Source organism: Coloeus monedula (genome assembly GCF_965178545.1).
Source record: "Coloeus monedula genome assembly, chromosome: 2".
Taxonomy (NCBI): domain Eukaryota; kingdom Metazoa; phylum Chordata; class Aves; order Passeriformes; family Corvidae; genus Coloeus; species Coloeus monedula.
Genome location: NC_138782.1, coordinates 43,941,466 through 43,954,859, shown reverse-complemented (window position 1 = coordinate 43,954,859; position 13,394 = coordinate 43,941,466).

The following is a 13,394-nucleotide window of genomic DNA, read 5'->3' as shown; positions in this document are numbered from 1 at the left end:
CAGTAGAGGCATCAATGGGCACTGAGTTACAGGATCTGAGAGCCGTTGTCAACAGTGGGCTGAACCTGCATCCCCAATGGCCATCAACTGCAAACCAGCTATACAAACCCTGCCCATCACTTCTTCTAAAGGTGCTCTTTGAAGCAATCACTGAGGGGATTTGGAATACTTCAGTGCAAAAGGATGAAAGCTGCCTTGTGCAGTTGCAGCTTGCCTTACAGAGGTGATGTTGCATGTTTTTCTGTGTGTAGAACAAAACCCCACAAGTAACTGCTGCACATGGACACCTTGAATAATTAGAGCTCCATGATCATCATAAAAACTGGGCTCACTAATGCATCCTGCTAAGAGGATCTCCGCATCACTGTTCCTTCCTGTAGCACCAATGTGCTATAGAGACACAGAGGCTGTGCCTTGAATTACTTACTCAATAGAGTTACTGTTTAGCTTATTCTTAAACAAAGATGAACTAGGTTTGCCTTTGCTGAAGCCAGCTCTGTCGGTAAGTGGGGGTTAAGGTGAGAACCCCACACAATCACATACCAATGCGTTCACACTTAGTGAATCCTGCAGTAGGAAATTGTCCTCAGTGCCATTTTGTCTTCTTTTGGTCTCACTTTTTTCCTCCCAAAACCCTTGTGGTGATAACCAGAGCTACTACCTTGTGGTAAATAATCAGGCTGCTTCACCGTGGATAGGGGCTCTGGGAGCAGCCAAGCCATGTTTTGGTGCTCTTATTGCAGGTGGTAATCTGTCCATGCAGAAAAAATAAAAAGGAGGCTTCAGAAAGGCTCATGGTGGTAGGTCACTCGGTGTCCCAGGTGTCCCAGCTGTCCCAGGTGTTAACCTGCCATAGGAGGGCCTGGCCAAGGATGCCTGGGAGCCCTGGCCTAAAAGACTGGCAGAAATTACACTATAGGCATTCAACACTAAGGCCATTCTTCTCCCAAGATGTGGAAAATTCACTGCTGGATCTGAACATATCATTGGTTCATTTTATTGGCAAAATACCCTGGAAATGAACCTCCTAGCTCTCACACAAAGCTCCAGAGTGCTTTGGTTTCAGAGGGGTGGGCGAAGGCGGCGGGGCGAGGGGTGGGGGGGATTATGCCTGGCTGTTGTTCTGTTGAAAGTCGGTTTGTTTCTGTCTCATAAAGTATGCAAGAATGTTCCCATGCCAGCCCCCAGCAGCATGCTTTGCACATTAGCAGCTGATGCTGGAATGCGGCGTTCCCAGGGCAACTGGGAGCCCCCCATGGGGCACAGCCAGCCCCCACCATTGTGCAGCCCTGGCTGACGCGGCTTTGTTGGGTGAGGTAATGCCGTGTGTATGCAAACCAAGCCAGGGGCACAAATGGCACTTGGAAACTGTTCCATGACTTCAAAGGGCGGGCTGCCTGGCCCCCAGGAAGGCTGCCTCACTCCAGCCTGCACCTCCACCGCTGAATTTCACCTCCTGTCCCACCCTGCTGCTACTGTCACAGCGTCAGCATCCTGGGCTGCATCATTTGCACAAATCTCTGCAATATGGTTTAGTAGGCACGGTGGTATTTGGTCAGATGTTGGGCTTGATGATCTTGGATGTCTTTTCCACCCTTAATGATTCTATGAGTCTATGAAAAGAAGCGCAACCAACAGGTTGAGGGAGTGGTGTCTATGCCACTCTGGTGAGAGCCCACCTGGAGTACTGCATCCACTTCTGGGGCCCCCAAACATAAGAAGGACATGGACCGGTTGGAGCGAGCCCAGAGAAGGGCTGTTGTGGTTTAACCCCAGCCAGCAACCAAGATGTACTAACCACTCTGAAGAAGATTAACTCTACCCCAGCTAAAACCAGCACACTGGCTACTAAATTGACTGCAGGGGGTGGAAGCCAAAGCATCTCTCCTGTGATGACAGGCTCAGAGAGATGGAGTTGTTGAGCATGGAGAAGAGAAGGCTCCGGGGAGACTTTATGGCAGCCTTCCAGTACCTAAAGGGTACATGAATTCTGGAGAGGGACTTTTACAAGGGCATGTAGTGATAGGCCAAGGGGGAATGGCATTAAACTGAAAGAGGGCATATTAGATAAGATCTAAGAAAGACCTTTTTTTACAACGCAGGTGGTAAAACATTGGGACAGGTTATCCAGAGATGTGGCAGATGCCCCATCCCTGGAAACATCCAAAGCCGGACTGGATATAGCTCTGTGGAACCTAATGTAGTTGAAGATGTCCCTGGTCATTGCAGGGTTGTTGGACTAGATGAGCTTTAAACCTTTCCAACCCAAACTATTGTATTCTACAACAGCACTATCAGAAGTGTGGCAGGAGCTCTGCAGTGGACAGAACTCAGGGGTTGCTATCAGTTTGTCAGCCTAACTTGCTCACCCGTGTCTCCCCACATGGACCTCTAGCATACACTCAGAAGGCTTTTCTCAGAATATTTTTATTTCTTGATGCTGGAGTCCCTTTCAGTATGAGACTGAAAAGAATATTGCACAGTAAGAAAGAAGAACTGTCCTCTCAGGTCCATATCTCAGCTATGGACACAGCTGAATTCTTACCCACTGCCTTCAACAATTCAACTAATTCTACTACACTGTATCCTCAAGAGATATGGCTTCATACTGACTAGAGGCTTAGGCTCCAGGGAGTCATGACTTGATGTAGATCTAATGCTGTGTAAATGTTAAACATTATTGTTGTCACCAAAGCTTCGCTGCATTCGACAGGCAATGAATATTGAGAGAGGAATTGGAGGTTTGCTACCAGACACAAAAAGAAAGACCAATGTTATTGTTACATTTAAAACCCTTTTATTAAATAGCTGTCTAAATTATGTGCAGAAACAGAACATCAGGGCATTATAGGGACAAATCAATTCCTTAACACCACCTTGAGTTTAATGAAAGTGCCAGCATCAGACCACTCACTTGCCAGATTGATTGAGAAATAACAGAAATCTGCCTGTTCTGTGAGCCTAGTTTCTGTTCTCAACAAGAAAGTGGAGGAGGTATTTCAAAGGATATTAAAAAAAACGGCAAGTGGAAAATATGCAGGGAACAAAGCAAACTTTATGGTGTTCTTTGGTTGTGCAACAGCAAACCAATATGTTACTACAACTGGGACTGAGAAAACTCCTGCCTGGGAACCAAAGGCATCCCAGTTCCACACCTATTTGAAGACTGCAGAGTGCTTTAATACTGACATCTTGTCCTAGTACATTTTGGCCCAGTTTTTCAAATATACATAGGGTGCCAGAACATGCACATACACATCAGTGAGTTAAGTGTCTAATGTTTTGGACCATGTGTCTTCTTATTTGTGTCTTGCACTACTGTGAATTTGTCACATTATCTCAGCCATTTCTGTATCACTTCTGAGAGGCAAGCAAGTCAAATGCACCAGTGATGTTTTTTACCCAGTGCAATATCAGCAAGAAAAATGGCTAGCCCTTTTGTCACTGTCAGTGACAAAACTGGGACAAGAAATACTCTTGATTCCAGGAGAGTGGGGGGCCAACGTTGCTCCCTCAGCTTTCTAGCTTACCTGCCATGCATTGAGGTGATTTCATTATCATACAGTTCTTCTGATGGGAATGAAAACTGAATTGCAATGTTCTCTGTAATAAAGATAAAGAAAAATCAAATAAAACTGCATTATTGAAAGCCAAGAAATTAAAAAATACTCTTAAAGCAACCTTAAAATGTAGAAACAGAGATTACTATAAAGCATATCACTGTCCAACATGTTCCTACCAAAACTGCAGCAGGAGGGCTTCTGCTTCAGTTATCCAGCTCCCTAAAAATAAAGCTGAGTAGAGAAACTTCCTGACCTGCTCTAGTGGGACCCAATTCTGCTTCTCTTCAGCTTATACAAAGCTTCCATTACTTTCAGTGGGAACAGCTTAGCAGTTCTAGTAGTGTGAATGGATGCATTATAATGTCAGTAATAACAAATGTCATGCACATTCCATGATTAGCTAGAAAAATGATTCTAGGGTTAAATAGGCATGTCTTATTCAGATGCATGTCACTGAGCAGGGCCCATCACCTAGGTACTGGATGCCATCTCTCTCTTTTTCTCCTTCTCCTATTGCTAAACATGCTAATCCCAGGCAGCAACCAAACATCACTATTGCAGGCTTGTCCAAAAATTATGCAGAGACAATTAGCCTCATTGAAAAAAGGTATCAAAGACCCCACAGTATCAATTATCTGTTTCTCAGTGCGCACACACACACACAGGCATCCAAGGGATTTTAAACATAGCTAAAGACAGTGTTTTCATTAGTGCACTGTGAATGGCAGTGACTTCATGCATTAAAAACTCTGCACCTCCCCCTGTGGTGTAATGCCCGTACCCTGAGATGAATGGCTTTGCTGCAGCTTTTTGTCCTGAAAGGCTAGGAGAGAGATACTCTAGTGCCAAGGCAGATTGCAGCTGAACGTGCCCTATTACAGTCATACTGGCAGCATTTTTGATCACAGAAAGCAGGTGACAGCATGCCCATCAAAATAAACACAGGCATAAATCAAACACCTCAAAGTGGGCAGCATGGAAACTGGGAAAGGAGAACTTAGAGAAATGCTGCTGGTTTAGCTTCTTCTAGGACATAAGTAGTCCACAGCAGTAGGAGTTTGTACTTCCAGACTGCATTACTAGTATGATCAGCCACAGTGCTCCTGAAAAGTAGAAATTACATCCTTTGTCTATATCCTTTATGTTTTAAAGGCAAGAAAAAGAAGCAGGAGGTGTGTTCAGTGAAGATGTTGCCAAATGTAACTCCCAGCATCCACAGAGCCTGAGGGGTCAGAAAGATGAAAAGTTAGGCAAGTGAGTGCAATAAGGATCCAGATGTTTGCAGGAAACTGTGAAAGTGGTCTGATGTGGCTATAAGGTTTCTGCAGCAGTTTCCATATAAAATGATATTATTAAAGGAGTATTTCTTCCTTAAAAAATGCTTTTCATGTACTTTGAAATTGTTTTTTATGACCACAATGAATATATCCTGTGGCCTAAATTAGTTATTTTCTTGTTCAGTGCATATTTATTACAAGCACATGCTGTAATTACAATTGTGACACAATGCCTGAACCACTACAGAGTGAAACTGAGTGAATCAGCCTACTGAACAAAATACTAAATCACTTCATACTTTATCTTTCAAAGAACTTGTCAATAGAGAATGTGAAAAAATCCCACAACTGTGGGAAACTATTACAACTGTAATTTTTTTTGAGGACTTGGCAGAGCAGCCACAGCTCCACCAAGCCATGGAAGCTGAGCACTCAGGAGCAGATGACTCTCTACAAACCTACTGAAGAGCCTCTGGGTCCAAAAGCTCACTCACTTTTTACAACTGTATGAGCTCTTAATGCCATGTAATAGCCTCTGGACCACCGAGGCTGCAATGCTTTCAATGCTGCAGCTCTTCAAACAGGTGTCTTTCACAGGATGATCTGAAATTGATGGCCATAAATAGCAGCCATTCTAAAGGTCCCAAGTCTGCTTGAAAATAACAAGCACAAACTTTCCCAATTTCCTTTAATAAAAATATTTACATGCTCTGAAATAATTTACAGTCTACTACCAGCCCCACAACAGCCCTGTGGAAAATCACTGTTATACCAGATAAGTACATTTTTACATCAAGCTACTTTTTAAGGGCAAATTAAACCACACTGAAGAGGCTGTGCACAGCCTTTAGGAATCTGCTGTTGTTAATAATTAAACTACACACCATTTCCTAAAGGTGGTGCTGCAGCCAAAATGCAATTCATAGGTGGGCAGTAGAAACCAGGCAAAGTAACTGTTCTTCTAATAAAGAACGATTACTGCCTTCAAGCATAACGCCTTTGACAGGCCGGTCTAAACTCTTGTCAGGGTCACAAGGTTAATCTCACAGCAGCCACAGGCCCCCTCACTGCTGAGCGTGAACAATATGGTTAACATTTTTGGAATGGAGTTAAATTTCTTTGTCATTCCTAGCCTACACCTGACAGACGCAGCCCTCTTCTCTGCTTTCATAACCTGCCATCTGGAAGATAACAAATTCTTATCTAGCCGGTTGATCTTTCCTTCAATTGCTATGAATGTTTCCCACCACCGACCAAAAGGCCAGAAAACAGAGTTTACCCACCTGAAATAAACTCTGAGCTTTCCTGAGGCTAATTCCTTCAGATCCTGCAAAATACAGGAATGTGTGACACAGCAAAGAGCTCTTAATACCAGCAGCATTCCTCCGGCTCATCACCACAACCACCCCAGCTCTCATTCCTGGGCTACTGACTAAACACAAATAAATTTTGACATTGTTTTTTGTTCACTATCTCATTGTATTTGGCTTCATTCACCAGTTTATCCCATGTAAGGCTAAGGGTAAGTTAATACAGGATGGATGATGTTATTTAACTTATGTCCTAACAAAGAGGTTGCACTTTGCTTGAGCACCAGCATTGACAGTACATTTGCCTTTAGTAAATTAGAATGAACAACCAGTTACTGACAATTTCAGTAAGGGAATACACCTGTTCTCATGAAGACTTGTGTCCCACTTAGGGGGAATTCTGTAGATCAAGTCCTTGCAAACATCTGCAAGTGTTATTTAGAGACCCAAGTTGGACCCAAATGTATACATGGCTCATCATATCTTCTTGGACTTGGGCAAGCTTCTAGCCCCCAAAAGGTGTCACAGACAGTGTTTACTATCCAAACCTCTCTCTCATCCCACCTACAATTAACCAAGAAATTCCAAATTTTCTTTGCTAGCGGTGCAATCAAATACTTAAAAGCCCAGACAACTGAGGTCTTATTTACATGCCCAAATTAATTCAAATCATTGTCAGGTGCCTATGCAGACCTGGACTATTGAGAGCTATTTATGCTGCCTAATTTTAGGTGAGATGATCTGTATAGCCACAGAAGAGAGAGGGGCCCTCCATGGCCAGTCAGAGACAGGGGTTTTTCTCTTTCTTAAACTGGCTGATGTGCCCCGTCCAGGACTAGGGGAAGACAATGTACACTGGGAAAAGCAGGTATATATGAAGCCCCAATCTCTTCCAGAAGAGAAGAGGCATGGTATGAAAAGTTGGAGAACTCCCTCTGCTAAGCAGCTTCTCTGTTAGAAACATGGATAGACTACCACCCAGTTGCAGCTACCGCAGCTATCCACCCCCATTCTTCTGCTTCACATCAGATCTAGAAAGCATGAAATTTTAAGATTTAGGCCTTTTCTTTCTGAGTGTGAGGTGCCATTTGACATTTCAGTAAACCCTATTAAGCAGTGGGTTTCTAGTGAAAAGGCTGTTTGTCCCTGCAGCAATTCCAACTGCAGTCCCTGCCATTCCTCCCTGTAACTTTTTGGAGCAATGTTCTTCAATTCGCCACAGAATTATAAAAGTAAGTCAGTTTTTCTAGGGTAGGGCAAATGGACCAATCCAATGCACCATCACTAGGGTGCACTCCAAAGAAGCAGCAGAAGAAGGCAGAGAGAGCAAGAGGGGCAGAACATTCCTTTTGGCTGGAATGGCCAGTTTAGCTGTAACCTGAAACCCTATCATAAATTAGGTGCCTTAAACACAGAGAGCAGCAATTTGCCCCTTGCCACCCAGGAGCTTAGACCACAAGGCAGTGACACAGTCAGCTATGAGCCATGCTCTGTTTGCCTCCTCAGCAGGTCATGACATCCCTCCTTTCAGGTTCTTTGTGGGCACTCAGAAGACCAATCTTTACCATGGGCATCCCCGGTGCATCAGTGCCAATGATGCTCCCCTCCTTTGAAATGGAGGACAGGCCTGGATGCACACACATGGATGTTTATGGATGAAGTAAAAGGAGGAGATCAAGTTCAAATACTTTTGGGAATACTATTTTCTGTTTCAGAGAGGTGAACTTGCAGGGGAGAGAGCAGCTAGATAGCAAAAATGGTGTAGATATCTGAAATGACCTTACACTTGTCAGTCCAGGGACGCTGGACTGGCTTTCTATATCTGGCATGTGACTGAAAGCATGACAAAGGTATCTCTATTTACTTAAAAGTACTTACCCTACTTATTTTTACCCCTGCAGAGTCACAGTAGGGTAAGTAAAAACCAAAAAAAGCTGATGAGCACAGACAGCCATGTAACTGGCACATGCATGGTGATTGGAAATTACCTACCTATTTCTAATTTTCTTATCATTCTTTTCAACACAAAAACTGATGAAAGAGTATATTTTTCACCTAAAAAGAAGTCAAACAACTGAAAGGAATATGGGATGGGCATTATAAAGTTCTATGTACCTTAATACGAAATTTCTCAGTGGACTGAAAAGGAAGATACTACAGCATAAGATGCTTGGTTAAAGTGCTTTGACCTCTGCAGAAAAGCTCTCTTTCAGCAGCTTGATCAAATCTACATAAACAAGTGTTATGTTTGGGGCAGGGTCCAGAGCCCACTGCACCCCCTGAGAATGAGACCCACCCCCAAGGAACTCTCTTCAGTACCAGCAGGACTTCCCTCTCTAGAGCTCAGCTTTACCACTGGGGATGGCAAGGGGTAGCTCTAAAAGGTGCTTTTACTGTTACTGAGACGAGTATTTCTTCTGTCATTTTAATGGAAGGAATAGAACCAGCTATTTTTAAAATGTAGGACTCCTGTATGGAATCATTTCCAAGAGACTGTGGATATCTTCCCCATGGAAAAAAACCCAGTCATACAAACCCCCAAATCCCAGTCCTCAACCTTGAAATAAAACATTGAAAAAATCAATAATGGTAACAGTGTTCATGGGACATAACTGATGCATACAAAGAATTAGAGAACACTTCCTACCCTTTATGGACTTTGAATACGTTTTGGAAGTAACTTTAAGTGAACCAGGCTGACTTGTGTTTCTCATCTTTACTTGATGTATGATGACAAAAGGAGATAACCTTGGTATAGATAGCATGATTTATTCAGAACTGAAGTCACTGAGACATGCTTACAGTCACTGCAGATTAGCAGCCCCTGTGTGTACATTTTTTATTACTTTTGCCTTTCCTCCACTTACCAGCCATCATCTCCAGCTTTTACTTTTTTTTTTTGCCTGTCTCAAAGTAATGTCCTTTCTAGAGGACAGAAACCAATCCCACCAGGGATTATATTTCACAGCCACATTCTTTATTTACAAGGGGGTTTCAGTGCTCAAGACTTTTTATACTTATAAGATACTTAAGTTGTTTTTGTAACTTGATGAAATATTTATAATGTGATGAAACAGCTTTCAATAGAGAAATACTTTAATGAGGTGAGTTGCAGCAGACTTTTTAACACTCCAGGCCACCTCTAAAACTGAAGTTCGATGAAATGTGATTATTATTTCTTGATATAAGCTTTCATATCAGCTCTGTTTCTTTTCAGGAAGAAGACATTTCTTCCTGAAGAATGACAGGTTGAAACACTCAGTTCCAGGTAAATAGTTTTGTTCAGGCACTAAAGGAACCACCACCCCCTCCAGAAACAAGAAAAACACTAAAATGGGCAGGAGCTCTTATGACAGGTAAGCAAGCCTCTGACCAGAGTGGTGCTGCTGTGAAGGGTAGGGGCAGAGCCGTATCTGTAAGAAAAATGGGGGCTGCATGGAGCTTGTGAAGCACCTTTAAACCTGACTCCCATTTTCAGAGGCAAGAGCAAATCCTGACTAACTCCACCCTTGGGCACCCACCAAATCACTCAGAAGGAATTTATCGGGCAGAAGGGGAGAACTAGATGCCTCTTTTACTAATATATTTAAAAGTGTACTCTCTGGGTGGAATAAATCCCATACTGCAGGCACTTTTCCTAATGTCACCTCCTGTATGGACAGATCATAGCACTCTTCCCAGTCATCTCTTGGCTTTGCACAGGAGCTGGGAATTCATTTATACTGCTTACTCAGTGCCAGGTAATGTGATGAGGAGGAAAGCAGACAGGACCTACACATTAGTAATTTTATCCAGAACACGGTGAAGAGAAGAATATTTATGGAACAAATACTCTGTCTGTGCAGGAGATTCACACTGCACAGCAGAAGATAATTTCTCGTGAATTTCTACAGCATTTTAGTCAGGTAGAGGAAATGACTTTTCTTTCTGTTTTGCCCCAAGTAATGCAAGAATTGGAACCGCACTTTAGCCAAACTTACCACATTTGACCTCCATTTGCATAGATGTTGTTGTAAATTCAAATTATTGCATTCCAAGATCTTAATTTGCTAGAACATAACTGACTTCTAATGACCATTTTTCCCTTTGCTTACAGATTTCACTGGTTCTTCCTCTCATACTACATTCTGCTCCTACTGCCTAATTTCAAAGCTCTTGTTGCTGTGACACAGCATACCAGTGTTAATACATAACTGATGCATTTACTAAATGGGCAGGAGGGAAAAACAGATGAGCAAGAGCACGGTAAGCACTTGACTGTAATTATCTGTGAATAGGCTTAGGTTAGCAGTGATAATGGTAGAAATAGATTTTACACGTCAGGCTAAATTCATCCTGTGGGTAATTCAAATCATCTTAGTGCCATTACTTCATGGAAATTTCCAGCCTAAATGTGCCCCTTTTCTCCTTTCATCCCCCATTTCTCATTTAAGCAGGGTGACACAGCACATAAAGGCATCCCTTTCCTTCCCTTAAACTTGCAGGATTGTATGCTTATTTTTGGCTTTCTCTCCATTTTTTTCCCCAGTATTTTCTTATCTAGGCACAAGATTTCCCAAGGCAGGGGAATCTGCAGCGCTGCCTGGTAGCAGAAGGTAGAGAGAGGACTGCCAGGGCATTTGCAAGCCGTGGCCTCTGTTCAGCCAATTGTTTCCTGCACGTAGGATTTTGGAGCTGGTGGAGCTGCTCCCAGGCACGTTTCCTTCCCCATGCACTCCAGCCCCCTCCCCATTCCCCCTCCAGAAACACCAGCTCTCCTTTGTGTGGCGGCGCAAGGTGCTCCCCAGGCAGGAGGCTGCAGACAGGACCCCAGCAGCCAAGATTACATTTCTTCCACTTCCCAGTTTGCTGGGGGGTGGGGATCAGAGGGAACATAAACAGGATTTTCAAAAAGGAGGAAAGGGTGATGCTTTGGGCATGAAAAAAATCTGTGGTTTTGTAGAATACTCTTTCCTGGCTCTACTGCCTTTCTAGATGGACTTTCCTGACACTACTGCTTTTTTATTAATACTCTAACACTTCATAATTGCAGACATTTCTATTATTAGATCTAGGGAAGAACAGAGAAATACAGATTAAAAAAAAAAGAAGAAAATCTCAATTTGATACTAGAAAAAAGCTTAACCATGCAATATTCTTCCAAATATTTCCAAATTTTATTAGTTTATGTAAAAACAATCCACCCTTCCCCATCATCTAGCAGTGTTATTCTTCTTTTTGGACCAAGAATATATAAGTCAGCTAAAGAGAAAAAGTTAAAAATAGGAAAACAATATTACAGACCATAATTCTAATAAAAAAAAATCAAAACACATAGATGAAAGGAAGTAAAATGAAGAGAAAAGAGATTGTGAAACCCACGTTCAGAGATGGCAGAAGCCATTTACTCCTTTGCAAGGTATGGCTTTGGCAGGATTGCTGTTTTTAGGGGCTGAGAGAGGAAAACTTGCAGAGAACAGGCAGTTGGAAAGAATTCTTTATTAAGCAGTGAATGACAATGTGTGTATACGTTTGCCATGCCGAGGACATGAAATTACTTTAGCGTTGTGATGGAAGCCTAGCAGAGACATGTGAAACCCTGGGCAGGGATTTAACAGCTCTGGCATGGTTTCAAAGTCATCTGAAATTAACCAAAACTTCACAGTTTGAATTCCAGTGTATGGTGAAATCAGTAGACAACTCCTGTCCCCAGAAAGGAATTCGTACCAGCAGCTTATGCCCTTTATGTGTATTTAGCTGCAGATACCAACTTGCCAGAGTACCTGTATAGGCAAAGATACATCAGACAGGTCCTGTCAGAGAGAACGTGACAAACTCCTCATGGCCAGTGGCCGTGCTACCACCAGCTGGGTTCTCAGGAGGCTGTGTAATGAACGCAGGTTTGGGCTTGATTAGAGCTTGGGTTAGGAAATCTTGAAACCAAGGGCCCTGAGAATTTGGTCAGACTTAGAATAAATTCATAAGCCTATAATGATGTTAAATGATTTAGTGTTACTGAAAGACTCTGTTTCTCTTTAGAATAAAGTGTGGCTTGTGACCATTTTAGTAAATACGGTCCCACAGAGACGCTGCCAAGGGTAAAAGTTACAGCCTCTGTGCTCTAGGGCCAAATTTGATTTATGAGCCCATTCTCCCTACCCAAATTCCCCACCTGGTTTCCAAAGATTGCTGACAGAGCAACATAATGCAGCTGTTCCCTTACTACCTGAAGGTGTCTCTGTTGAAATGTCAAATGAAAAACTTATTGAAGAAGTACATCAGGATCCTCTGGGATCAAAGATACAGTATGCAGTGACATATATGGCTCCAGAGACAACAGGCTATGAAGTAAAATCTCCCATGTCCTCAGCAGTCACATGGCACATGCCTGGCACAGGAGCCATCCTTCAAGTGCCCACAAGCAGTTTATGGCTCCAGGCCTGTACCTTGGCCTCACTTGCAGCGTAATGTGGTCAATGATCAGCACAACAGCATTTGACTTTTATTTATTGTAAACTGGTGTCTTAAACCTCACCAATTATATCTATACCTTGTACACAGCTTTTGGTATAATGACTAATTATTATCAATAACATAACCAATACTGTTACTAGCAGATAAGCCACACTGCGACTTTATTTTTACTGTTTACGCACTATTTTAGATAAATTTGATATTTCACGTGTAAAAAAAAAAAATTCCCTAGCCCAGAGCTCAAAATTAAGCCTGATTTTGCAACGTTAATCATGAAAGCCATAGGATGATTAATAGTCTCACTGAAGCTATTGATGATTTTCTAGGAATAAGGCAAGCAAAATCAAGCTCTTACATGCACTGAAAACATCACCAAATATGATTTTGCTTCAGCATGTATGCTAACAGAAAGCAGATTATTATAATTTCATGTGTAATACTTATGATGACTGTATACGTAATGAAAAATACACAAAATAATTATTATTCCTGCAAGAGCTGCACTATGGCTGGAAAGCCTCTGTGTGCAGCTGATTAAATCTGACTCTGAGAATGCAGTTCTGCAAATAGCCTTTCATGCAAGACAGTCAAATAATTTTTTTAAGGCTCCCTGACTGCCAGCTAGCTGCAGACACAGTTAGCTCAAACTTTTCTTTAGGATTCATTTCATGCCCTCCTTTCTCTTAATATCCCTGAGATCAAACCTTTCTCTAATGAATAGCTGACCTATTCTTCTTTGATTTGCCATTGATTTCCTCTGCTTACCTCCCAACGCTTTGCCTGTTGATTAA